The 26,122-nt window shown below is 42.0% G+C and overlaps 1 protein-coding gene and 2 long non-coding RNA genes across 5 annotated transcripts in view; all 3 read left to right on the forward strand.

Annotated features, from left to right (window-relative positions):
* LOC128446732 (piggyBac transposable element-derived protein 4-like) overlaps nucleotides 1-26,122 on the forward strand; it is a 291,349-nt gene that overhangs the window by 230,665 nt on the left and 34,562 nt on the right. The gene's annotated exons all lie outside the window — the stretch shown is intronic.
* On the forward strand, nucleotides 9,158-12,082 carry LOC128456277 (uncharacterized). Its single transcript, XR_008341817.1, has 3 exons — nucleotides 9,158-9,314; nucleotides 10,198-10,251; nucleotides 10,892-12,082. It is a non-coding gene; the product is annotated as an uncharacterized LOC128456277 (long non-coding RNA).
* On the forward strand, nucleotides 19,424-22,727 carry LOC128456258 (uncharacterized). 3 transcript variants are annotated; one of them, XR_008341808.1, is made up of 4 exons: nucleotides 19,424-20,307; nucleotides 21,009-21,062; nucleotides 21,314-22,014; nucleotides 22,127-22,727. It is a non-coding gene; the product is annotated as an uncharacterized LOC128456258 (long non-coding RNA). The 3 variants fall into 3 exon arrangements; XR_008341810.1 differs by having other exon boundaries at nucleotides 19,734-20,307; nucleotides 21,314-21,449; XR_008341809.1 differs by lacking the exon at nucleotides 22,127-22,727 and having other exon boundaries at nucleotides 19,754-20,307; nucleotides 21,314-21,449; nucleotides 21,853-22,108.

Here is a 26,122-nt window from a genome sequence, read left to right on the forward strand (position 1 = left end):
GACCATTTATAGTAGAAATTGAGCGTGTGGAGAGCGGATTTGGAGTTCAGGTTTTGCGTGCGCACGGTTTTATAAATCGGAATTAGCTTTGGCTTACGCCATTTCCTGCTTTTGGGCATAAGCACACTTTTAGTAAGAATCCTACGCACTCTTTTATAAATCCATCCCTGCTCGGCCCACGCAACACTTCCTCACACACACAGGACCGGCAGTGGGGGGAGAGAGAGAGGGGGAGAAGGGAAGAGTTAGGGGGTCCCTAAATAGACTTCGCCGACTCCCTGCAGCCTATAAGAATCACCGTCCTGTCAGGAACATTAAAACATCAGCAGAAGAGGCTGTGATTTCAGAAATATACAATTTATTTAATACGTACCAGTCAACCATATTGCACATTCCCATAGAACAAAATAAAATAAAACAAAAAGCACAATAATCAAACCAATAAATCAGAAAGAAACTAAATTTAAATAAGGTCAAATAAGGCAGCCCTATAAAACAAACTTGTTGTAGTTAGTTCACACAATTTAAACCAGTTTATCAAAATGTTTGAAAACATTGACAATCATAAAACACATCATTATGTCATACCTTTAATTCATTTAAAATAAAGCAGGGATCCACGCCGTCCTTATTGTCTTGAGAGCAATTACTAAAACAGGAAAAGACAACTTAACTTAATGTCACGCACACAATAGTGAAGACTCTGTTAATTGTTCCGGCGCATTACTTACAAGTATTACTCTTATGACTGAAGATTACAGCGCGCATTTATGCCGACGCTGATACAGTCTCACCCTCACGCACACAGCTGTACGCTGGCTCTAGGGACGGAATAAAGGTTAATATTTGCGGAACGTTTTCTGAGTGATCTCCGTTGACATTAAAGTTACTTTCAGCAAACTCACCGCAACAAACAATTTGTGTCCGCACCTGCTGCGGCCACGCTGCACTTACTCACACACACAGGACCGGCAGTGGAGAGAGAGAGAGGGCGAGAGGGAGCGCTACGGTGTCCCTTAATAGACGTCGCCAAATCCCCGCAGCCTATAGGAATCACTGTCCTGTCGGATGAATTAAAATATCAGCAAAACGGGGAAAATAACACTGCCAAAACTCGAAAACTGTATTAAGAATTGACCCCTTACACTTGTAACGTGTCTTAAGATCTGTTGAGGATGTCCCAGCCAGGTTCGGGGGGTGGGTATCATTTGAGTTGAACCCATTTTTTCTCCTGTTTCTGGAAGAGGAGTCAGGATAGGAACATGTCTTTTGGTTCCATTAATTTCAGTAGTTAAGTTTAGGTTGTTCCCTTCAGGTTTTTGTGTTTGCTGCTTTGATGTTCGACCCTTCCAAATCTAAAGAGTTAACCACAAGGAAATTCTGGGACCGATCCCATCAGCGTCGCTTCCGTCATCGCTTTGCTCGTGTGTTTCCACAGGAGCTGATGTCCTGCGCACATGCAACTTCCGTCATACTCCCCGTAGACCGGCGGCAATGACACCGCGTAAAACCCACAGCGCGAGTGTGATGCGTTCTGTTGGAGTGTAACTCCCGCACTGTAAACAATTGTCATGTAAATTTATTTGTCTGTTTATTATTGTTTTAAATGAAATTCAACATAATTCAGCAGAGCGCGCAGACCGCAGAGAGCGCAGTGGCGCAGAGCGCACAGAGAGCGGGCAGAGCGCACAGGAGATCACTTACAAGAAATGAATAAACTTTCCAAATAAGATCCCAGAGTGGAGGCAAGGATCCACTGATGTGAGGGAAGCGGTCCGATTCTCTAAATGGATAAATACTACCGTGACCCCGGTGGGGGGTTCTGGACGATGTGTGCATGCGAATGGAAGGATGAGGAGGAAGCGAGGGTTCAGCGATTTCTATTCTCACACATTGTGTTATCCACAGCAGCAGCGGCAGAGTATCAGTGTATTTCCTTTATTAGTGACATCACAGCTGTCCCATAAGTCGCTCTTCACCTCCATCTCACTAACAAACACCTCGATGTCAGTGTCTGAAAGTTTTACTTCCTCTTCACATCGCTTGATGCCGTGCCTCCGTCAGGACTCGCGGTGGAAAACCATTGGTCAGCTTCATAATTTAATATTCGTGACGTGCTATGCATTGACCATTTATAGTAGAAATTGAGCGTGTGGAGAGCGGATTTGGAGTTCAGGTTTTGCGTGCGCACGGTTTTATAAATCGGAATTAGCTTTGGCTTACGCCATTTCCTGCTTTTGGGCATAAGCACACATTTAGTAAGAATCCTACGCACTCTTTTATAAATCCATCCCTGCTCGGCCCACGCAACACTTCCTCACACACACAGGACCGGCAGTGGGGGGAGAGAGAGAGGGGGAGAAGGGAAGAGTTAGGGGGTCCCTAAATAGACTTCGCCGACTCCCTGCAGCCTATAAGAATCACCGTCCTGTCAGGAACATTAAAACATCAGCAGAAGAGGCTGTGATTTCAGAAATATACAATTTATTTAATACGTACCAGTCAACCATATTGCACATTCCCATAGAACAAAATAAAATAAAACAAAAAGCACAATAATCAAACCAATAAATCAGAAAGAAACTAAATTTAAATAAGGTCAAATAAGGCAGCCCTATAAAACAAACTTGTTGTAGTTAGTTCACACAATTTAAACCAGTTTATCAAAATGTTTGAAAACATTGACAATCATAAAACACATCATTATGTCATACCTTTAATTCATTTAAAATAAAGCAGGGATCCACGCCGTCCTTATTGTCTTGAGAGCAATTACTAAAACAGGAAAAGACAACTTAACTTAATGTCACGCACACAATAGTGAAGACTCTGTTAATTGTTCCGGCGCATTACTTACAAGTATTACTCTTATGACTGAAGATTACAGCGCGCATTTATGCCGACGCTGATACAGTCTCACCCTCACGCACACAGCTGTACGCTGGCTCTAGGGACGGAATAAAGGTTAATATTTGCGGAACGTTTTCTGAGTGATCTCCGTTGACATTAAAGTTACTTTCAGCAAACTCACCGCAACAAACAATTTGTGTCCGCACCTGCTGCGGCCACGCTGCACTTACTCACACACACAGGACCGGCAGTGGAGAGAGAGAGAGGGCGAGAGGGAGCGCTACGGTGTCCCTTAATAGACGTCGCCAAATCCCCGCAGCCTATAGGAATCACTGTCCTGTCGGATGAATTAAAATATCAGCAAAACGGGAAAAATAACACTGCCAAAACTCGAAAACTGTATTAAGAATTGACCCCTTACACTTGTAACGTGTCTTAAGATCTGTTGAGGATGTCCCAGCCAGGTTCGGGGGGTGGGTATCATTTGAGTTGAACCCATTTTTTCTCCTGTTTCTGGAAGAGGAGTCAGGATAGGAACATGTCTTTTGGTTCCATTAATTTCAGTAGTTAAGTTTAGGTTGTTCCCTTCAGGTTTTTGTGTTTGCTGCTTTGATGTTCGACCCTTCCAAATCTAAAGAGTTAACCACAAGGAAATTCTGGGACCGATCCCATCAGCGTCGCTTCCGTCATCGCTTTGCTCGTGTGTTTCCACAGGAGCTGATGTCCTGCGCACATGCAACTTCCGTCATACTCCCCGTAGACCGGCGGCAATGACACCGCGTAAAACCCACAGCGCGAGTGTGATGCGTTCTGTTGGAGTGTAACTCCCGCACTGTAAACAATAGTCATGTAAATTTATTTGTCTGTTTATTATTGTTTTAAATGAAATTCAACATAATTCAGCAGAGCGCGCAGACCGCAGAGAGCGCAGTGGCGCAGAGCGCACAGAGAGCGGGCAGAGCGCACAGGAGATCACTTACAAGAAATGAATAAACTTTCCAAATAAGATCCCAGAGTGGAGGCAAGGATCCACTGATGTGAGGGAAGCGGTCCAATTCTCTAAATGGATAAATACTACCGTGACCCCGGTGGGGGGTTCTGGACGATGTGTGCATGCGAATGGAAGGATGAGGAGGAAGCGAGGGTTCAGCGATTTCTATTCTCACACATTGTGTTATCCACAGCAGCAGCGGCAGAGTATCAGTGTATTTCCTTTATTAGTGACATCACAGCTGTCCCATAAGTCGCTCTTCACCTCCATCACACTAACAAACACCTCGATGTCAGTGTCTGAAAGTTTTACTTCCTCTTCACATCGCTTGATGCCGTGCCTCCGTCAGGACTCGCGGTGGAAAACCATTGGTCAGCTTCATAATTTAATATTCGTGACGTGCTCTGCATTGACCATTTATAGTAGAAATTGAGCGTGTGGAGAGCGGATTTGGAGTTCAGGTTTTGCGTGCGCACGGTTTTATAAATCGGAATTAGCTTTGGCTTACGCCATTTCCTGCTTTTGGGCATAAGCACACTTTTAGTAAGAATCCTACGCACTCTTTTATAAATCCATCCCTGCTCGGCCCACGCAACACTTCCTCACACACACAGGACCGGCAGTGGGGGGAGAGAGAGAGGGGGAGAAGGGAAGAGTTAGGGGGTCCCTAAATAGACTTCGCCGACTCCCTGCAGCCTATAAGAATCACCGTCCTGTCAGGAACATTAAAACATCAGCAGAAGAGGCTGTGATTTCAGAAATATACAATTTATTTAATACGTACCAGTCAACCATATTGCACATTCCCATAGAACAAAATAAAATAAAACAAAAAGCACAATAATCAAACCAATAAATCAGAAAGAAACTAAATTTAAATAAGGTCAAATAAGGCAGCCCTATAAAACAAACTTGTTGTAGTTAGTTCACACAATTTAAACCAGTTTATCAAAATGTTTGAAAACATTGACAATCATAAAACACATCATTATGTCATACCTTTAATTCATTTAAAATAAAGCAGGGATCCACGCCGTCCTTATTGTCTTGAGAGCAATTACTAAAACAGGAAAAGACAACTTAACTTAATGTCACGCACACAATAGTGAAGACTCTGTTAATTGTTCCGGCGCATTACTTACAAGTATTACTCCTATGACTGAAGATTACAGCGCGCATTTATGCCGACGCTGATACAGTCTCACCCTCACGCACACAGCTGTACGCTGGCTCTAGGGACGGAATAAAGGTTAATATTTGCGGAACGTTTTCTGAGTGATCTCCGTTGACATTAAAGTTACTTTCAGCAAACTCACCGCAACAAACAATTTGTGTCCGCACCTGCTGCGGCCACGCTGCACTTACTCACACACACAGGACCGGCAGTGGAGAGAGAGAGAGGGCGAGAGGGAGCGCTACGGTGTCCCTTAATAGACGTCGCCAAATCCCCGCAGCCTATAGGAATCACTGTCCTGTCGGATGAATTAAAATATCAGCAAAACGGGAAAAATAACACTGCCAAAACTCGAAAACTGTATTAAGAATTGACCCCTTACACTTGTAACGTGTCTTAAGATCTGTTGAGGATGTCCCAGCCAGGTTCGGAGGGTGGGTATCATTTGAGTTGAACCCATTTTTTCTCCTGTTTCTGGAAGAGGAGTCAGGATAGGAACATGTCTTTTGGTTCCATTAATTTCAGTAGTTAAGTTTAGGTTGTTCCCTTCAGGTTTTTGTGTTTGCTGCTTTGATGTTCGACCCTTCCAAATCTAAAGAGTTAACCACAAGGAAATTCTGGGACCGATCCCATCAGCGTCGCTTCCGTCATCGCTTTGCTCGTGTGTTTCCACAGGAGCTGATGTCCTGCGCACATGCAACTTCCGTCATACTCCCCGTAGACCGGCGGCAATGACACCGCGTAAAACCCACAGCGCGAGTGTGATGCGTTCTGTTGGAGTGTAACTCCCGCACTGTAAACAATTGTCATGTAAATTTATTTGTCTGTTTATTATTGTTTTAAATGAAATTCAACATAATTCAGCAGAGCGCGCAGACCGCAGAGAGCGCAGTGGCGCAGAGCGCACAGAGAGCGGGCAGAGCGCACAGGAGATCACTTACAAGAAATGAATAAACTTTCCAAATAAGATCCCAGAGTGGAGGCAAGGATCCACTGATGTGAGGGAAGCGGTCCGATTCTCTAAATGGATAAATACTACCGTGACCCCGGTAGGGGGTTCTGGACGATGTGTGCATGCGAATGGAAGGATGAGGAGGAAGCGAGGGTTCAGCGATTTCTATTCTCACACATTGTGTTATCCACAGCAGCAGCGGCAGAGTATCAGTGTATTTCCTTTATTAGTGACATCACAGCTGTCCCATAAGTCGCTCTTCACCTCCATCTCACTAACAAACACCTCGATGTCAGTGTCTGAAAGTTTTACTTCCTCTTCACATCGCTTGATGCCGTGCCTCCGTCAGGACTCGCGGTGGAAAACCATTGGTCAGCTTCATAATTTAATATTCGTGACGTGCTATGCATTGACCATTTATAGTAGAAATTGAGCGTGTGGAGAGCGGATTTGGAGTTCAGGTTTTGCGTGCGCATGGTTTTATAAATCGGAATTAGCTTTGGCTTACGCCATTTCCTGCTTTTGGGCATAAGCACACTTTTAGTAAGAATCCTACGCACTCTTTTATAAATCCATCCCTGCTCGGCCCACGCAACACTTCCTCACACACACAGGACCGGCAGTGGGGGGAGAGAGAGAGGGGGAGAAGGGAAGAGTTAGGGGGTCCCTAAATAGACTTCGCCGACTCCCTGCAGCCTATAAGAATCACCGTCCTGTCAGGAACATTAAAACATCAGCAGAAGAGGCTGTGATTTCAGAAATATACAATTTATTTAATACGTACCAGTCAACCATATTGCACATTCCCATAGAACAAAATAAAATAAAACAAAAAGCACAATAATCAAACCAATAAATCAGAAAGAAACTAAATTTAAATAAGGTCAAATAAGGCAGCCCTATAAAACAAACTTGTTGTAGTTAGTTCACACAATTTAAACCAGTTTATCAAAATGTTTGAAAACATTGACAATCATAAAACACATCATTATGTCATACCTTTAATTCATTTAAAATAAAGCAGGGATCCACGCCGTCCTTATTGTCTTGAGAGCAATTACTAAAACAGGAAAAGACAACTTAACTTAATGTCACGCACACAATAGTGAAGACTCTGTTAATTGTTCCGGCGCATTACTTACAAGTATTACTCTTATGACTGAAGATTACAGCGCGCATTTATGCCGACGCTGATACAGTCTCATCCTCACGCACACAGCTGTACGCTGGCTCTAGGGACGGAATAAAGGTTAATATTTGCGGAACGTTTTCTGAGTGATCTCCGTTGACATTAAAGTTACTTTCAGCAAACTCACCGCAACAAACAATTTGTGTCCGCACCTGCTGCGGCCACGCTGCACTTACTCACACACACAGGACCGGCAGTGGAGAGAGAGAGAGGGCGAGAGGGAGCGCTACGGTGTCCCTTAATAGACGTCGCCAAATCCCTGCAGCCTATAGGAATCACTGTCCTGTCGGATGAATTAAAATATCAGCAAAACGGGAAAAATAACACTGCCAAAACTCGAAAACTGTATTAAGAATTGACCCCTTACACTTGTAACGTGTCTTAAGATCTGTTGAGGATGTCCCAGCCAGGTTCGGGGGGTGGGTATCATTTGAGTTGAACCCATTTTTTCTCCTGTTTCTGGAAGAGGAGTCAGGATAGGAACATGTCTTTTGGTTCCATTAATTTCAGTAGTTAAGTTTAGGTTGTTCCCTTCAGGTTTTTGTGTTTGCTGCTTTGATGTTCGACCCTTCCAAATCTAAAGAGTTAACCACAAGGAAATTCTGGGACCGATCCCATCAGCGTCGCTTCCGTCATCGCTTTGCTCGTGTGTTTCCACAGGAGCTGATGTCCTGCGCACATGCAACTTCCGTCATACTCCCCGTAGACCGGCGGCAATGACACCGCGTAAAACCCACAGCGCGAGTGTGATGCGTTCTGTTGGAGTGTAACTCCCGCACTGTAAACAATTGTCATGTAAATTTATTTGTCTGTTTATTATTAGGGCCCGAGCACCGGATGGTGAGAGGCCCTATTGAATCTGTAAGGATTTTTATTATTAGGGCCCGAGCACCGAAATCGGTGGGAGGCCCTATTGAAATTGAAATGATTATTATTATTATTATTATTATTTTTCTTAGCTTAAATGAATTGGCTTTTTGAGGGCTTTAATGTGCTCAAAAAGTTGTAGGAGTTTGCAGTAAATTCGAAGGCGGCGAAAATTTACGTATTCTGGAGTATTTTGAAAAGGGCATGGCAAAATGGCTCAAGAGCGCCACCTACGGAAAAGCCCCTCATTTAGCATTCACCGATCCTCAAAAAAAACAAAGACTATTGTGTATCATGACTAGATGCACAAAAAAGTCCATCAGTGCATTATGAATAACGCAACAGGAAGCCCGCCAGTTTGACTCTAGTGGCCATTTTGGTCATATTCGATATTTTTTGTTTTAAGTACTCCTCCTACAGCTTTCATCAAATCAACTTACAATTTAGACGATCGTCATCACAACAAAATGGAGATCTAAAGTTATTGAAGGATTAAGTTTTAGCAAAACCGTCTGACCGTGGTGTGGCCTCAAAGTTTGATTAAACGCCATCAAAACACGGGCTCCTGTATCTTGGACATATTTTGTCCAATCGAGTCCAAACTATACACATAAGACAAGAGTCGCGACCTGAAGACATCAGTACAGAAATCGTGACTTAAAATCACAGCGTCCCCTGGTGGCAACAGCAAATGTCTTCTTTTTCTATGTGTTACAGTTTGATTCACTACTCGTAGGGCCTTCATTAAATCAACGTAAAAATTTGATGCATGTGTTCAAAACAACATGAAGATCTAAAGTTAACGAAATTGCAACTTTTCATAATACTGTGTGACCGTGGTGTGGCTTCCAGTTTGAGGTATGAAAACATCTATATCTGGCAGATGTGCTGCAATATTTAGTCACTAGATGGCAGTGTCAGACCATAGTTTGTGTTATCTATGCATTAACAGACTGTGTTTACAGGGTGGCCAACTTTAGAGGAGAATTAAACCTTTTACAGCATTGCTCAAACTTTGGTTTTAGTCTCAATCGCTAAGTTCTTCCTTCATGACAACTCTGAGGGGGGTAAATTTGTTTTTAACTTCCTTGTTTAAGCGATATAGATGTTTGAAATTCAAGTGACGTCACAGTGTAAGCTGAACTGTGTGTTGTGAGTTCGGCTTTAACCAGGTACAAGTGAACGCCTCATGAAATGGCTTACACCCACATACCCAGTAAATTACACACTTTGATGTTCTGCTCCTTCTCCTGACGGTCACGGTAACGATGTCTGCGCCTCCGTTTCTGTGGTAAGTCACGTTAAGTATTTTATTTCGATGTGATTCCCAGGGTGCCTTTGAATCAGCCGTGATAGCTAAGGGACGCTAATCCGAGAGCTACATACCAGCTCAGTGTATATCAACGGGTTCGATGCGAATGCCAGCTGTTACCGAAACAACCGCCATGAACCCAGGTCCACCAAGCAGAGATAAGCGTTCGTTTATAAGGATGAATCTGAGACAGGAGACTGTGTGTCGGCTTCTTTTTCGCTAGCGCCGGAGGCTAACTAGCTCGCTAACAAGCAAGCTAACAATATCTTCCCATGGGTGCAGTAACTGTTCTTCGACTCGATTGGGGTTATTACCGACAAACACCGACATGAAACGACATGAGCGGGTCCACCCAGCAGATATAAGCGTTACTTTATGCGGATGACTCTGAGACAGGAGACTGTGTGTCGGCTTGTAAGTTAGTTTCGCTAGCGGGCTAGCGATGCTAACTGAAACCTGAGAAACCTGAGTGTTTAAAGTCACATCTGCATTGCAAGAGCAGCTGTTCAAAGGAGCATTACGTGTCCTAAAGCTCTTTCTTCAGAGTAGTGTTGTAACGTGTTACAGTGAAAAGTAACCGTGTCTCCCACCTTCAGTATTTAAATCGTTAATCTCAGACAGACTTCACTGAATTCTTTTGTTAAATATGAGTAAATCATAGCCTTGTAACTTTACTAGAACAGACAGTGTCATACAGAATTGTAGGCTAATATGCACTACCTATTTCCTAAGCTGAAATGATTATGATCTGATTAACTTTGAATTCATATTTTATTATTACCATGTAAAAGTCTGTTAAGCAGATAACATGGCACATGTATGACTTAACATATCTGTGTATTTGTGTTCAATGTTCCTCTAGGATGTCCAGCGTAAGACACAACTTGAATCCAACCAGACTGAACACTGACTCCAGGTACAGACCTGTTTTCATTACTTAGAAAGTATTGCACATAATACATAATGTGTTAAATTATAATGCAATACTTTTAATGTGAAATAGCTCCATACTAAACATTCATTGTCATGGTAGTGCACGTTTTAATCCAAAAGCATATTCAAATACATAGTTGAATATCCACCGAAAATAAGAATACACACTTTGTTCATATGTAACTCTAATAAATACTGTATAAGTTATATTTTGCTCCGGAATTGAACTGTGTTAAAGCGGTTCACATGGAAAATATATGTTCAATTATGTGAAGGGTGATTTTCATTACTATTATACTAATGGAGATTTAGCACTTGCTACACATTGTAAGAGCAGCTGTGCAAAGGAGCACTACGTATCCTAAGGCTCTTTATTCAGAGTCACGGTGTTGATGTCCTGTCACGTGTTACAGTGAAAAATAACCGTGTCTACTAGTGTTTACATCGTTAATCTCAGGCAGACTTCCCTGAATTATTTTGTTAAATATAAATACATTATAGCCTTGTAACTTTACTAGAACAGACAGTGTTCATAGAGAATTTGAAAATGATGTACACTACCTATTTCCTAAGATGAAATGATTATGATCTGATTATTTTTATGTTTCCTCTCATTTTATTAGGGACGGACGAGCCTGAAGGACACAGCTGTGATGACCAATTGACCAAGTTTTGTCTCTTATGGCAAAGCAGAAATATTAAACACTGGGTTCTTATCTAAAGTGTATCAAATCAGAAAGCAAAAGATACACATTGTTGTTATAAGTTTTTATTATTTTAACCAACCATAATGAAGATAGAAATGAATTCTTATCCATGCCACTTAGCAATGACTGCCACCACCAAACAGTTGCAGGCCATCTTTATTTAAGGGAGGAATTTAGAAGTGTTGTGTAGCTTCTGATGATGATGCAGTCGTCCACGTGTTGACCACCATGTTGCTGCTGACGACGTCAGGTGCTGCAGTTCCTCATCTATGAAGAGAAGAAACGCACTGTTAAAGAATGTTTTGAGTTGTGTATGAAGCACAACAGATTTCAGATAGAACTGTTGTACTGTGGTCTGGGTTTGTATCCTAATGGTTAAATGCACATATTTTAAGTCGCTTTTGATAAAAGTACTGAAAGAAATACAACATTGTAAAAATAGATAAAATGTCTTTCTACCTCATCTGTAATATTCAAGGTGATAATCTCCCACAGAGCTATTGATAACAGTCCACATCAAGTCTCTCCACTTCCCTCAGTGTGAAAACATAATTATATAATTAATGTGAGAACTGTTTACAACACTGATGTGTGGACATTATAATCTTATCTATACTGTCTAATTGACTCTACAACTCCATGACAGACTAAATTAACGATGTGAAAATAGTAATGGTGGATATATCAGCCTGTATCAGAATAATGGTGAAACATAGTTATTATCACATGCAACTTACACATGTAGCTGTTGATATTAACTTATTAAAATAAAACAAAGTCACAGCCAAACATACGACTCTGCAGTTAACTTGCTTCAATGTGTTCATTAGACGTGTTAAATAAACTAACTTTTATAACAATTTTATATTAAAAAAGCCTTGAGGCATGTAAGTATATGGTGCTAGTTAAAGCAATAGGTTTGGTTGTATGGTTTCAAGGTTACTTACCTCTAGTTCATAGAGCCTCCTGCTGGCTACAGGAAGTGAAGCAATAATCCTTGCCGCAGTGCACAAACGCATGCAACGCAGAGACGAGCGCTTGGTCATTGAACGTTCTCTCTTCACCGACCGCAACAGAATAGAAATTGCCTGTGCTCGGGCCCGTTAGTGCTACAACGTAGCCCTAGTTAGGGCCTGAGCACCGAATGGTGAGAGGCCTATTGAATCTGTAAGGATTTTTATTAGGGCCCGAGCACCGAATGGTGAGAGGCCCTATTGAATCTGTAAGGATTTTTATTATTAGGGCCCGAGCACCGAATGGTGAGAGGCCCTATTGAAATTGTAGGCATTATTAGGGCCCGAGCACCGAATGGTGAGAGGCCCTATTGAATCTGTAAGGATTTTTATTATTATTATTATTATTATTATTATTTCCCTTTGGGGGGCTTTTTCAGGGTCTAGACATGCTCAAAAAGTTATGAAACTTTGCAGGAAATTCAAGGTCTGCGGATATTTTAGTATTCTGGAGTAATTGGAATTGGGCGTGGCAAAATGGCTCTACAGCGCCCCCTGGAACCAGCCCCTAGGTTTCCACATAACGGATTTTCATCAAAATCTGGATATAGGTGTATCGTGACCAGTCATGAAAAAAAGTCTCATGGAGCATTATGAAAAACGCAACAGGAAGTCCGCCATTTTGCTTTTAGTGGCCATTTTGGCAATATCCCACATTTTTACTTTTACGTACTTGTCCCAGGGCTTTCATCAGATTAACTTCAAATTCAGATGAGTGTCATCACAACAAGATGGAGATAAAAAATGATTGAGGGATTTTTTTTTTATCACACCGTGTGACCGTGGCATGGCGTTAAAAATTGGTTACACGCCATCAAAACACGGGCATCTGTATCTCGGACATACATGTTCCAATCAAGTCCAAACTAGACATGTAAGACAATAGTCCCCGCCTGATGACATCTATGCATAAATGATGACTTAAAACCGCAGCGCCCCCTGGTGGCAACAGGAAATGTCTTGTTTTTTGCTTGTCTTACACTTGGATGAATTTCTCCTCATCCACTGACCTCAACCATGTCAAACTGTATCAAATGGGTCCCAAGACATTGACAATGAAGACATAAGATTACCGTGACTTTTCGTCAAACGCCATATGAATGGCGTGGCATTAAAGTTAATCAACTCGCCGTGAAACACGAAATTGCTGTAACTTCAGTGTTCATGATTCTATCTCTCTCAAACTACATGTGTGTAACAACAGCCCCCCCCTGAAGATATTCATATGGTTTTAAGAAATGGGCGTGGCAAAAAAACTGACCAGCGCCCCCTATAGGGCAACCCCGGCACTACGATGGCCGACATTTATACAAATCTATCGGGACATGTGTCGTTTCATAACAAACAAAAAAATATCTTGGATAGGTATGCTTGACCAAACAGGGAGGCCGCCATTTTGGATTAAGTGGCCATTTTTTTTCCATATTCCACATTTTTACTTGATGCACTTGTCCCAGGGCTTTCATCAGATTAACTTCAAATTAAGATCAGTGCCATCACAACAAGATGGAGATAAAAAGTGATTAAGAGATTGACCTTTCGTCACACCGTGTGACCGTGGCGTGGCGTCTTGAGTTTGATTAAACGCCATCAAAACACGAGGTTCTGTATCTCGGACATACATTGTCCAATCGAGTCCAAACTAGACATGTAAGACAAGGGTGCCATCCTGATGACATCTACACAGAAATTATGACTTGAAATTACAGCGCCCCCTGGTGGCTACAGGAAGTGACATGTTTTATACTTTGATGAACTGCTCCTGGCTGATTTACAATATACAGCTCAAATCAGATCAGTCAAGTCATTAGATCATGGTCAGAATTGTGACGTTTCCTCAAACCGTGTAAACATTGATGTGCGGCGAAGGATTTTCCTTCGCCAAAGGACACGATGTTATCATAACTCCACTGTGCATTGTCCTATCACTACAAAACTTCTGTCACATGGTCAGAGTCCAAGCCTGAACAGCTCTATGTGTCAATATTTCCTCAGTGTCATAGCGCCACCTACTGATTCGCCAGGAAACAGGAAGTACTTTGTTAATCCACTCTGCATTATCCAACCGGCTCCAAACTACTGACCTATGATCACAATCCTGAATAGAACAGCTCCATATATGAATATTAGTTCAGGATCATAGCGCCACCTATTGATCAGTGTGAAAATTAAGTTGCGGAAACATTGTCCAATTGACACAAAATTTCTCACGCTACATCAGAGCGCCTACTTGAACAGATCTATATGTCTGTGCGTAATAATAGTGATGGCGCCACCTACTGGCAAACCTACTGCCGCAGAGCGCAAAACGCATTTAACGTGGAGAAGTGCATGCTCGATCGATGATGTGCGCTTGGTCATCGATCGCTCTCTCCACCGACCGCAACAGGCTTCAACGTGCGGGTGCTCGGGCCCGCAAGTGCTACAACGTAGCCCTAGTTATTATTATTTCCCTTTGGGGGGCTTTTTCAGGGTCTAGACATGCTCAAAAAGTTATGAAACTTTGCAGGAAATTCAAGGTCTGCGGATATTTTAGTATTCTGGAGTAATTGGAATTGGGCGTGGCAAAATGGCTCTACAGCGCCCCCTGGAACCAGCCCCTAGGTTTCCACATAACGGATTTTCATCAAAATCTGGATATAGGTGCATCGTGACCAGTCATGAAAAAAAGTCTCATGGAGCATTATGAAAAACGCAACAGGAAGTCCGCCATTTTGCTTTTAGTGGCCATTTTGGCAATATCCCACATTTTTACTTTTACGTACTTGTCCCAGGGCTTTCATCAGATCAACTTCAAATTCAGATGAGTGTCATCACAACAAGATGGAGATAAAAAATGATTGAGGGATTTTTTTTTTATCACACCGTGTGACCGTGGCATGGCGTTAAAAATTGGTTACACGCCATCAAAACACGGGCATCTGTATCTCGGACATACATGTTCCAATCAAGTCCAAACTAGACATGTAAGACAATAGTCCCCGCCTGATGACATCTATGCATAAATGATGACTTAAAACCGCAGCGCCCCCTGGTGGCAACAGGAAATGTCTTGTTTTTTGCTTGTCTTACACTTGGATGAATTTCTCCTCATCCACTGACCTCAACCATGTCAAACTGTATCAAATGGGTCCCAAGACATTGACAATGAAGACATAAGATTACCGTGACTTTTCGTCAAACGCCATATGAATGGCGTGGCATTAAAGTTAATCAACTCGCCGTGAAACACGAAATTGCTGTAACTTCAGTGTTCATGATTCTATCTCTCTCAAACTACATGTGTGTAACAACAGCCCCCCCCTGAAGATATTCATATGGTTTTAAGAAATGGGCGTGGCAAAAAAACTGACCAGCGCCCCCTATAGGGCAACCCCGGCACTACGATGGCCGACATTTATACAAATCTATCGGGACATGTGTCGTTTCATAACAAACAAAAAAATATCTTGGATAGGTATGCTTGACCAAACAGGGAGGCCGCCATTTTGGATTAAGTGGCCATTTTTTTTCCATATTCCACATTTTTACTTGATGCACTTGTCCCAGGGCTTTCATCAGATTAACTTCAAATTAAGATCAGTGCCATCACAACAAGATGGAGATAAAAAGTGATTAAGAGATTGACCTTTCGTCACACCGTGTGACCGTGGCGTGGCGTCTTGAGTTTGATTAAACGCCATCAAAACACGAGGTTCTGTATCTCGGACATACATTGTCCAATCGAGTCCAAACTAGACATGTAAGACAAGGGTGCCATCCTGATGACATCTACACAGAAATTATGACTTGAAATTACAGCGCCCCCTGGTGGCTACAGGAAGTGACATGTTTTATACTTTGATGAACTGCTCCTGGCTGATTTACAATATACAGCTCAAATCAGATCAGTCAAGTCATTAGATCATGGTCAGAATTGTGACGTTTCCTCAAACCGTGTAAACATTGATGTGCGGCGAAGGATTTTCCTTCGCCAAAGGACACGATGTTATCATAACTCCACTGTGCATTGTCCTATCACTACCAAACTTCTGTCACATGATAAGAGTACAAGCCTGAACAGCTCTATGTGTCAATATTTCCTCAGTGTCATAGCGCCACCTACTGATTATCCATGAAACAGGAAGTACTTTGTTAATCCACACTGCCTTATCCAACCGGCTCCAAACTTCTGACCTATGATCACAATCCTGATCTGAACAGCTCCATATATAAACATTAGTTCAGGGTCATAGCGCCACCTACTGATCAGTGTGAAAATTACATTGTGGTAAAATTTTCCAATTGACACGAAACTGCTCACGCTACATCAGAGCGGCTACTTGAACAGATCTATAAGTCTGTGTGTAATAATAGTGATGGCGCCACCTACTGGCAAACCTACTGCCGCAGAGCGCAAAACGCATGCAACGTGGAGAAGTGCATGCTCGATCGATGATGTGCGCTTGGTCATCGATCGCTCTCTCCACCGACCGCAACAGGCTTCAACGTGCGGGTGCTCGGGCCCGCAAGTGCTACAACGTAGCCCTAGTTAGGGCCCGAGCACCGAATGGTGAGAGGCCCTATTGAAATTGTAGGCATTATTCTTCTTATTATTATTCTTATTATTCTCCGAACAATGAATTGGCTTTTTGAGGGCTTCAACGTGCTCAAAAAGTTTTTAAACTTTCCAGTAAATTAGAGAGTGGTGAAAATTTACGTAATCTGGAGTATTTGGAAATGGGCGTGGCAAAACGGCTCAACAGCGCCCCCTGGAACCAGCCCTTAGGTTTCCACATAAGCGATTTTCACCAAAATCTAGACACTGGTGTAACGTGAATAATCATAGAAAAAAGTCTCTTGGAGCATTATGAAAAACGCAACAGGAAGCCCGCCATTTTGGATTTAGTGGCCATTTTGGCCAAATTCCACATTTTTAGTTTAATGTACTTGTCGTAGAGCTTTCATCAGATCAACTTAAAAATTAGACGCGTGTCATCACAACAAGATTGAGAAAAAAAATGATCAACGGAATTTTTTTCCGTCACTTCGTGTGACCGTGGCGTGTCGTCAAAGTTTGGTTCCACGCCATCAAAACACGAGCATCTGTATCTCGAACATACATGGTCCAATCAAGTCCAAACTAGACATGTAAGAGAAGAGTCCCGGCCTGATGACATCTACACAGAAATAATGACTTAAAATCACAGCGCCCCCTGGTGGCACCAGGAAATGTCTTGTTTTTTGCTTGTCTTACACTTGGATGTATTCCTCCTCATCCACTGACCTCAACCATGTCAAACTGTATCAAATGGGTCTCAAGACATTGATAATGAAGGCATAAGATAACTGTGCCTTTTCGTCAAACGCCATATTAATGGCGTGGCATCAAAGTTCATCAACTCGCCGCGAAACACGAAATTGCTCTAACTTCAGTGTTCATGGCTCTATCTCACTCAAACTAAATGTGTGCAACAACATCCCCCCCCTGAAGATTTTCATATGGTTTTAAGGAATGGGCGTGGCAAAATAACTGACTAGCGCCCCCTAACGGGCAGCCCCGGCACTACGATTGGCCGACATGTACAAAAATCGATTTGGGCATGTGTCTTTTCATAACAAACAAATAAGTCTCTTGGATAGATATGCTAGACTAAACAGGAAGCCCGCCATTTTGGATTTAGTGGCCATTTTAGCCCTATTCCACATTTTTACTTTGATTTACTTGTCGTAGAGCTTTCATCAGATAAACTTCAAATTCAGATGAGTGTCATCACAACAAGATTGAGATAAAAACTGATTAAGGGATTTCTTTCCCTTCACACCGTGTGACCGTGGCATGGGGTTAAAGTTTGGTTACACGCCATCAAAACACGAGCATCTGTATCTCGAACATACATGGTCCAATCAAGTCCAAACTAGACATGTAAGACAAGAGTTTCGGCCTGATGACATCTACACAGAAATTATGACTTGAAATCACAGCGCCCCCTGGTGGCAACATGAATTGACATGTTTTATTCTTTGATGAACTGCTCCTGGCTGCTTTAAGATATACAGCTCAAATGAGCTCAGTCAAGTCATTGAATCAAGGTCAGAATTGTGACATTTCCTCAAACCATTTAAACATTGAGGTGCGGCGAAGGATCATCCTTCGCCAAAGGACACGATGTTTTCATAAGTCCACTGTGCATTGTCCTATCACTACCAAACTTCTGTCACATGATAAGAGTACAAGACTGAACAGCTCTATGTGTCAATATTTCCTCAGTGTCATAGCGCCACCTACTGATTATCCATGAAACAGGAAGTACTTTGTTAATCCACACTGCCTTATCCAACCGGCTCCAAACTTCTGACCTATGATCACAATCCTGATCTGAACAGCTCCATATATAAACATTAGTTCACGGTCATAGCGCCACCTACTGATCAGTGTGAAAATTACATTGTGGTAAAATTTTCCAATTGACACGAAACTGCTCACGCTACATCAGAGCGGCTACTTGAACAGATCTATAAGTCTGTGTGTAATAATAGTGATGGCGCCACCTACTGGCAAACCTACTGCCGCAGAGCGCAAAACGCATGCAACGTGGAGAAGTGCATGCTCGATCGATGATGTGCGCTTGGTCATCGATCGCTCTCTCCACCGACCGCAACAGGCTTCAACGTGCGGGTGCTCGGGCCCGCAAGTGCTACAACGTAGCCCTAGTTAGGGCCCGAGCACCGAATGGTGAGAGGCCCTATTGAAATTGTAGGCATTATTCTTATTATTATTAGGGCCCGAGCACCGAAATCGGTGAGAGGACCTATTGAAATTGAAAAGATTATTATTATTATTATTTTTCTTCGCTCAGTGAATTGGCTTTTTGAGGGCTTTAACGTGCTCAAAAAGTTTCTAAAGTGTACAGTAAATTAGAAATGTGCGCAAGTTTACGTATTCTGAAGTATTTGGGAACGGGTGTGTCAAAACCGCTCAATAGCGCCACCTACGGAAAAGCCCCTCATTTCGCATTCACCGATCCTCAAAAAAAACAAAGACTATTGTGTATCTTGACTAGATGCACAAAAAAGTCCATCAGTGCATTATGAATAACGCAACAGGAAGCCCGCCAGTTTGACTTTAGTGGCCATTTTGGTCATATTCGATATTTTTTCTTTTAAGTACTCCTCCTACAGCTTTCATCAAATCAACTTACAATTTAGACGATCGTCATCACAACAAAATGGAGATCTAAAGTTATTGAAGGATTAAGTTTTCGCAAAACCGTCTGACCGTGGTGTGGCCTCAAAGTTTGATTAAACGCCATCAAAACACGGGCTCCTGTATCTTGGACATATTTTGTCCAATCGAGTCCAAACTATACACATAAGACAAGAGTCGCGACCTGAAGACATCGGTACAGAAATCGTGACTTAAAATCACAGCGTCCCCTGGTGGCAACAGGAAATGTTTTTTTTTTATACGTCTTACACTTTGATTTACTTGTCGTAGGGCCTTCATCAGGTCAACTTAAAAATTACATGAGTCTCCTCAAGACAACATGAAGATGTAAAGTTATCAAAAAAAACACTTTTCACCACACCGTCTGACCGTGGCGTGCCCTTAAAATTTGATGAATAACATTAAAACACGGCCTTCTGTATCTTGGACATATTTTGTCCAATCGAGTCCAAACTATACACATAAGACAAGAGTCGCGATCGGAAGACATCTACCTAGAAATCATGACTTAAAAGGACAGCGCCCCCTGGGGGCATTAGGAAATGTCTTGTTTTGGTAGGTGTTACTCTTTGATCTATTTCTCCCCAGCCACTGTGCTAAACCATGTCAAACTTTGTCACATGGGTCTCAAGATATTGATAATGTAGGCATAATATTACTGTGACTTTTCATCATGCGGATTGTTAATGGCGGGGCATCAAAGTTCATCAGCTCACCATGACAAACGAAATTCATTTTAACGGAGTTACCATGAACGCATCATTAGACCGCATTGTTTTGGTCAACTCACACCTGGAGTTATTTCTATTCAGCCACTTTGCGAAACCATTTCAAACTGTGTGAAATGGGTCTCAAGATATTGATAGTGTAGGCATAAGATTGCTGTGACTTTTCATCATGATGATTAACTGCTTGGCAGCTGAGGTCATCATCTCGACATGAAAAACGAAACGCAATTTAACACAGCTGCAAGTGAACGCATCATGACAATCTTCAGTAAGAGCTGAGTCTGTGGTGACGGTCCACTCACACATCGAATCAGTAGCACAGTTTGCTGTTCTGCTTGTTCATCTGACGGACACGTAAAAGGCGACTGCTCTCTCGTTTCTGTGGTAAGTGAAGTTAACTATTTTATTTCGATCTGTTAGAAGTGATTTGCAGCGTGTGTTAAAGCAACTTGTTAGCATAGTTGCGCTAGCCCCGAGGCTAAACAATATCTTCGCATGGGTGCAGTAACTGTCCTGCGATTCGATTGGGGTTATTACCGACAAACACCGACATGAAACGACATGAGCGGGTCCACCCAGCAGATATAAGCGTTACTTTATGCGGATGACTCTGAGACAGGAGACTGTGTGTCGGCTTGTAAGTTAGCTGCGCTAGCGGGCTAGCGATGCTAACTGAAACCTGAGAAACCTGAGTGTTTAAAGTCACATCTGCATTGCAAGAGCAGCTGTTCAAAGGAGCATTACGTGTCCTAAAGCTCTTTCTTCAGAGTAGTGTTGTAACGTGTTACAGTGAAAAGTAACCGTGTCTCCCACCTTCAGTATTTAAATCGTTAATCTCAGACAGACTTCACTGAATTCTTTTGTTAAATATGAGTAAATCATAGCCTTGTAACTTTACTAGAACAGACAGTGTCATACAGAATTGTAGGCTAATATGCACTACCTATTTCCTAAGCTGAAATGATTATGATCTGATTAACTTTGAATTAATATTTTATTATTACCATGTAAAAGTCTGTTAAGCAGATAACATGGCACATGTATGACTTAACATATCTGTGTATTTGTGTTCAATGTTCCTCTAGGATGTCCAGCGTGAGACACAACTTGAATCCAACCAGACTGAACACTGACTCCAGGTACAGACCTGTTTTCATTACTTACAAAGTATTGCACATAATACATAATGTGTTAAATTATAATGCAATACTTTTAATGTGAAATAGCTCCATACTAAACATTCATTGTCATGGTAGTGCACGTTTTAATCCAAAAGCATATTCAAATACATAGTTGAATATCCACCGAAAATAAGAATACACACTTTGTTCATATGTAACTCTTTCTCTATAATTATGACATACTTTCATGTTTCCTATCATTTTATTAGGGACAGACGAGCCTGAAGGACACAGCTGTGATGACCATGTTCTGTCTCTTATGACAAAGCAGAAATATAAAACACTGGGTTCTTATCTAAAGTGTATCAAATCAGATCTCCACCATGTTGCTGCTGAGGACATCAGGTGCTGCAGTTCTTCATCTATGAAGATGAAAAAACTCACTGTTAAAGAATGTTTTGTGTTGTGTATGAAGCACAACAGATTTCAGATAGAACCGTTGTACTGTGGTCTTGGTTTGTATCCTCATGGTTAAATGTACATATTTTACGTCCCTTCTGATAAAAGTACTGAAAGAAATACAACATTGTATAAATAGATAAAATGTCTTTCTACCTCATCAGTAATATTCAAGGTGATAATCTCCCACAGAGCTATTGATAGAAGTCCACATCAAGTCTCTCGACTTCTCTCAGTGTGAAAACATAATTATATCATTAATTTGAGAACTGTTTACAACACTGATGTTTGGAGATTAAAATCATATCTAAACTGTCTAATTCACTGTAAAACTCCATGACATTCGCAGGCCATCTGTACTTAAAAGACGAACCTGGATTGATCTGTCCAAAAATCCAAAAGTCTCCCTACCCTCTCTAGTGCCCCTGAGCAAGGCACCTCACTCCCCAAACATCTGCTCCCCGAGCGCCGTACATGGTCGCTGACTGCTCTGTGTGTCCTGCACCAGATGGTAAAAAGCAGAGATTAAATTTCCCTACCTGCATGAGTGTGCCTTTGCATGTCTGTGCATTTGTTTGGGACGAATAAATGGATCTTAATCTTAATCTTTTAATCTTGATCAGTTGTCTTCCAGTTGACCAGCATGACGCTGCAGATCTCCACCATGTTGCTGCTGAGGACATCAGGAGCTGCATTAATGAGGAGCAGAAGCGCACTGTTATGAATGTTTTGTGTTGTGTATGAAGCACCACATATTTCAGATAGAACCAATGTACTGGGGTCTGGGTTTGTATCCTAATGGTTAAATGCACATACTTTAAATCGCTTTTGATAAAACGTGAGAAAGAAATACAACATTATACACATAGATAAAATGTCTTTCTACCTCATCTGTAATATTCAAGGTGATGATCTCCCACAGAGCTGTTGATAACAGTCCACATCAAGTCTCTCCACTTCCCTCAGTGTGAAAACATAATTATATAATTAACTGGAGAAGTGTTTACAACACTGATGTGTGGACATTATAATCTTATCTATACTGTCTAATTGACTCTACAACTCCATGACAGACTAAATTAACAATGTGAAAATAGTAATGGTGGATATATCAGCCTGTATCAGAATAATGGTGAAACAGTTATTATCACATGCAACGTACACGTGTAGCGTATTGATAGTCACTTATTAAAAAAATAAATAAAGTCACAACCAAAACAAGAAGTTAACTTGCTTCAATCTGTTCATTAGACGTGATAAATAAACGGTAACTTTTATAACAATTACATATTACACAAAACTTGAGGCATGTAAGCATATGATGATAGATAAAGCAATAGGTTATGTTGTATAGTTTGAAGGTTACTTACCTCTAGTTCAGCACCAGCGGCTGGCTACAGGAAGTGGAGCAATCATCCTTGCCGCAGAGCGCAAACGCATGCAATGCGGAGTCTAGCGCTTGGTCATCGAACGTTCTGTCTTCATCGACCGCAACAGACTAGAAATTGCCTGTGCTCGGGCCCGTTAGTGCTACAACGTAGCCCTAGTTAGGGCCCGAGCACCGAATGGTGAGAGGCCCTATTGAATCTGTAAGGATTTTTATTATTATTATTATTATTATTATTATTATTATTTCCCTTTGGGGGGCTTTTTCAGGGTCTAGACATGCTCAAAAAGTTATGAAACTTTGCAGGAAATTCAAGGTCTGCGGATATTTTAGTATTCTGGAGTAATTGGAATTGGGCGTGGCAAAATGGCTCTACAGCGCCCCCTGGAACCAGCCCCTAGGTTTCCACATAACGGATTTTCATCAAAATCTGGATATAGGTGTATCGTGACCAGTCATGAAAAAAAGTCTCATGGAGCATTATGAAAAACGCAACAGGAAGTCTGCCATTTTGCTTTTAGTGGCCATTTTGGCAATATCCCACATTTTTACTTTTACGTACTTGTCCCAGGGCTTTCATCAGATCAACTTCAAATTCAGATGAGTGTCATCACAACAAGATGGAGATAAAAAATGATTGAGGGATTTTTTTTTTATCACACCGTGTGACCGTGGCATGGCGTTAAAAATTGGTTACACGCCATCAAAACACGGGCATCTGTATCTCGGACATACATGTTCCAATCAAGTCCAAACTAGACATGTAAGACAATAGTCCCCGCCTGATGACATCTATGCATAAATGATGACTTAAAACCGCAGCGCCCCCTGGTGGCAACAGGAAATGTCTTGTTTTTTGCTTGTCTTACACTTGGATGAATTTCTCCTCATCCACTGACCTCAACCATGTCAAACTGTATCAAATGGGTCCCAAGACATTGACAATGAAGACATAAGATTACCGTGACTTTTCGTCAAACGCCATATGAATGGCGTGGCATTAAAGTTCATCAACTCGCCGTGAAACACGAAATTGCTGTAACTTCAGTGTTCATGATTCTATCTCTCTCAAACTACATGTGTGTAACAACAGCCCCCCCCTGAAGATATTCATATGGTTTTAAGAAATGGGCGTGGCAAAAAAACTGACCAGCGCCCCCTATAGGGCAACCCCGGCACTACGATGGCCGACATTTATACAAATCTATCGGGACATGTGTCGTTTCATAACAAACAAAAAAATATCTTGGATAGGTATGCTTGACCAAACAGGGAGGCCGCCATTTTGGATTAAGTGGCCATTTTTTTTCCATATTCCACATTTTTACTTGATGCACTTGTCCCAGGGCTTTCATCAGATTAACTTCAAATTAAGATCAGTGCCATCACAACAAGATGGAGATAAAAAGTGATTAAGAGATTGACCTTTCGTCACACCGTGTGACCGTGGCGTGGCGTCTTGAGTTTGATTAAACGCCATCAAAACACGAGGTTCTGTATCTCGGACATACATTGTCCAATCGAGTCCAAACTAGACATGTAAGACAAGGGTGCCATCCTGATGACATCTACACAGAAATTATGACTTGAAATCACAGCGCCCCCTGGTGGCAACATGAATTGACATGTTTTATTCTTTGATGAACTGCTCCTGGCTGCTTTAAGATATACAGCTCAAATGAGCTCAGTCAAGTCATTGAATCAAGGTCAGAATTGTGACATTTCCTCAAACCATTTAAACATTGAGGTGCGGCGAAGGATCATCCTTCGCCAAAGGACACGATGTTTTCATAAGTCCACTGTGCATTTTCCTATCACTACCAAACTTCTGTCACATGATAAGAGTACAAGCCTGAACAGCTCTATGTGTCAATATTTCCTCAGTGTCATAGCGCCACCTACTGATTATCCATGAAACAGGAAGTACTTTGTTAATCCACACTGCCTTATCCAACGGGCTCCAAACTTCTGACCTATGATCACAATCCTGATCTGAACAGCTCCATATATAAACATTAGTTCACGGTCATAGCGCCACCTACTGATCAGTGTGAAAATTACATTGTGGTAAAATGTTCCAATTGACACGAAACTGCTCACGCTACATCAGAGCGGCTACTTGAACAGATCTATAAGTCTGTGTGTAATAATAGTGATGGCGCCACCTACTGGCAAACCTACTGCCGCAGAGCCGAAACGCATGCAACGTTGAGAAGTGCATGCTCGATCGATGATGTGCGCTTGGTCATCGATCGCTCTCTCCACCGACCGCAACAGGCTTCAACGTGCGGGTGCTCGGGCCCGCAAGTGCTACAACGTAGCCCTAGTTATTCTTATTATTCTCCGAACAATGAATTGGCTTTTTGAGGGCTTCAACGTGCTCAAAAAGTTTTTAAACTTTCCAGTAAATTAGAGAGTGGTGAAAATTTACGTAATCTGGAGTATTTGGAAATGGGCGTGGCAAAACGGCTCAACAGCGCCCCCTGGAACCAGCCCTTAGGTTTCCACATAAGCGATTTTCACCAAAATCTAGACACTGGTGTAACGTGAATAATCATAGAAAAAAGTCTCTTGGAGCATTATGAAAAACGCAACAGGCAGCCCGCCATTTTGGATTTAGTGGCCATTTTGGTCAAATTCCACATTTTTAGTTTAATGTACTTGTCGTAGAGCTTTCATCAGATCAACTTAAAAATTAGACGCGTGTCATCACAACAAGATTGAGAAAAAAATTGATCAACGGAATTTTTTTCCGTCACTTCGTGTGACCGTGGCGTGTCGTCAAAGTTTGGTTCCACGCCATCAAAACACGAGCATCTGTATCTCGAACATACATGGTCCAATCAAGTCCAAACTAGACATGTAAGAGAAGAGTCCCGGCCTGATGACATCTACACAGAAATAATGACTTAAAATCACAGCGCCCCCTGGTGGCACCAGGAAATGTCTTGTTTTTTGCTTGTCTTACACTTGGATGTATTCCTCCTCATCCACTGACCTCAACCATGTCAAACTGTATCAAATGGGTCTCAAGACATTGATAATGAAGGCATAAGATAACTGTGCCTTTTCGTCAAACGCCATATTAATGGCGTGGCATCAAAGTTCATCAACTCGCCGCGAAACACGAAATTGCTCTAACTTCAGTGTTCATGGTTCTATCTCACTCAAACTACATGTGTGCAACAACATCCCCCCCCTGAAGATTTTCATATGGTTTTAAGGAATGGGC

This window comes from Pleuronectes platessa, chromosome 2 (genome assembly GCF_947347685.1).
Source record: "Pleuronectes platessa chromosome 2, fPlePla1.1, whole genome shotgun sequence".
Classification (NCBI taxonomy): Eukaryota; Metazoa; Chordata; class Actinopteri; order Pleuronectiformes; family Pleuronectidae; genus Pleuronectes; species Pleuronectes platessa.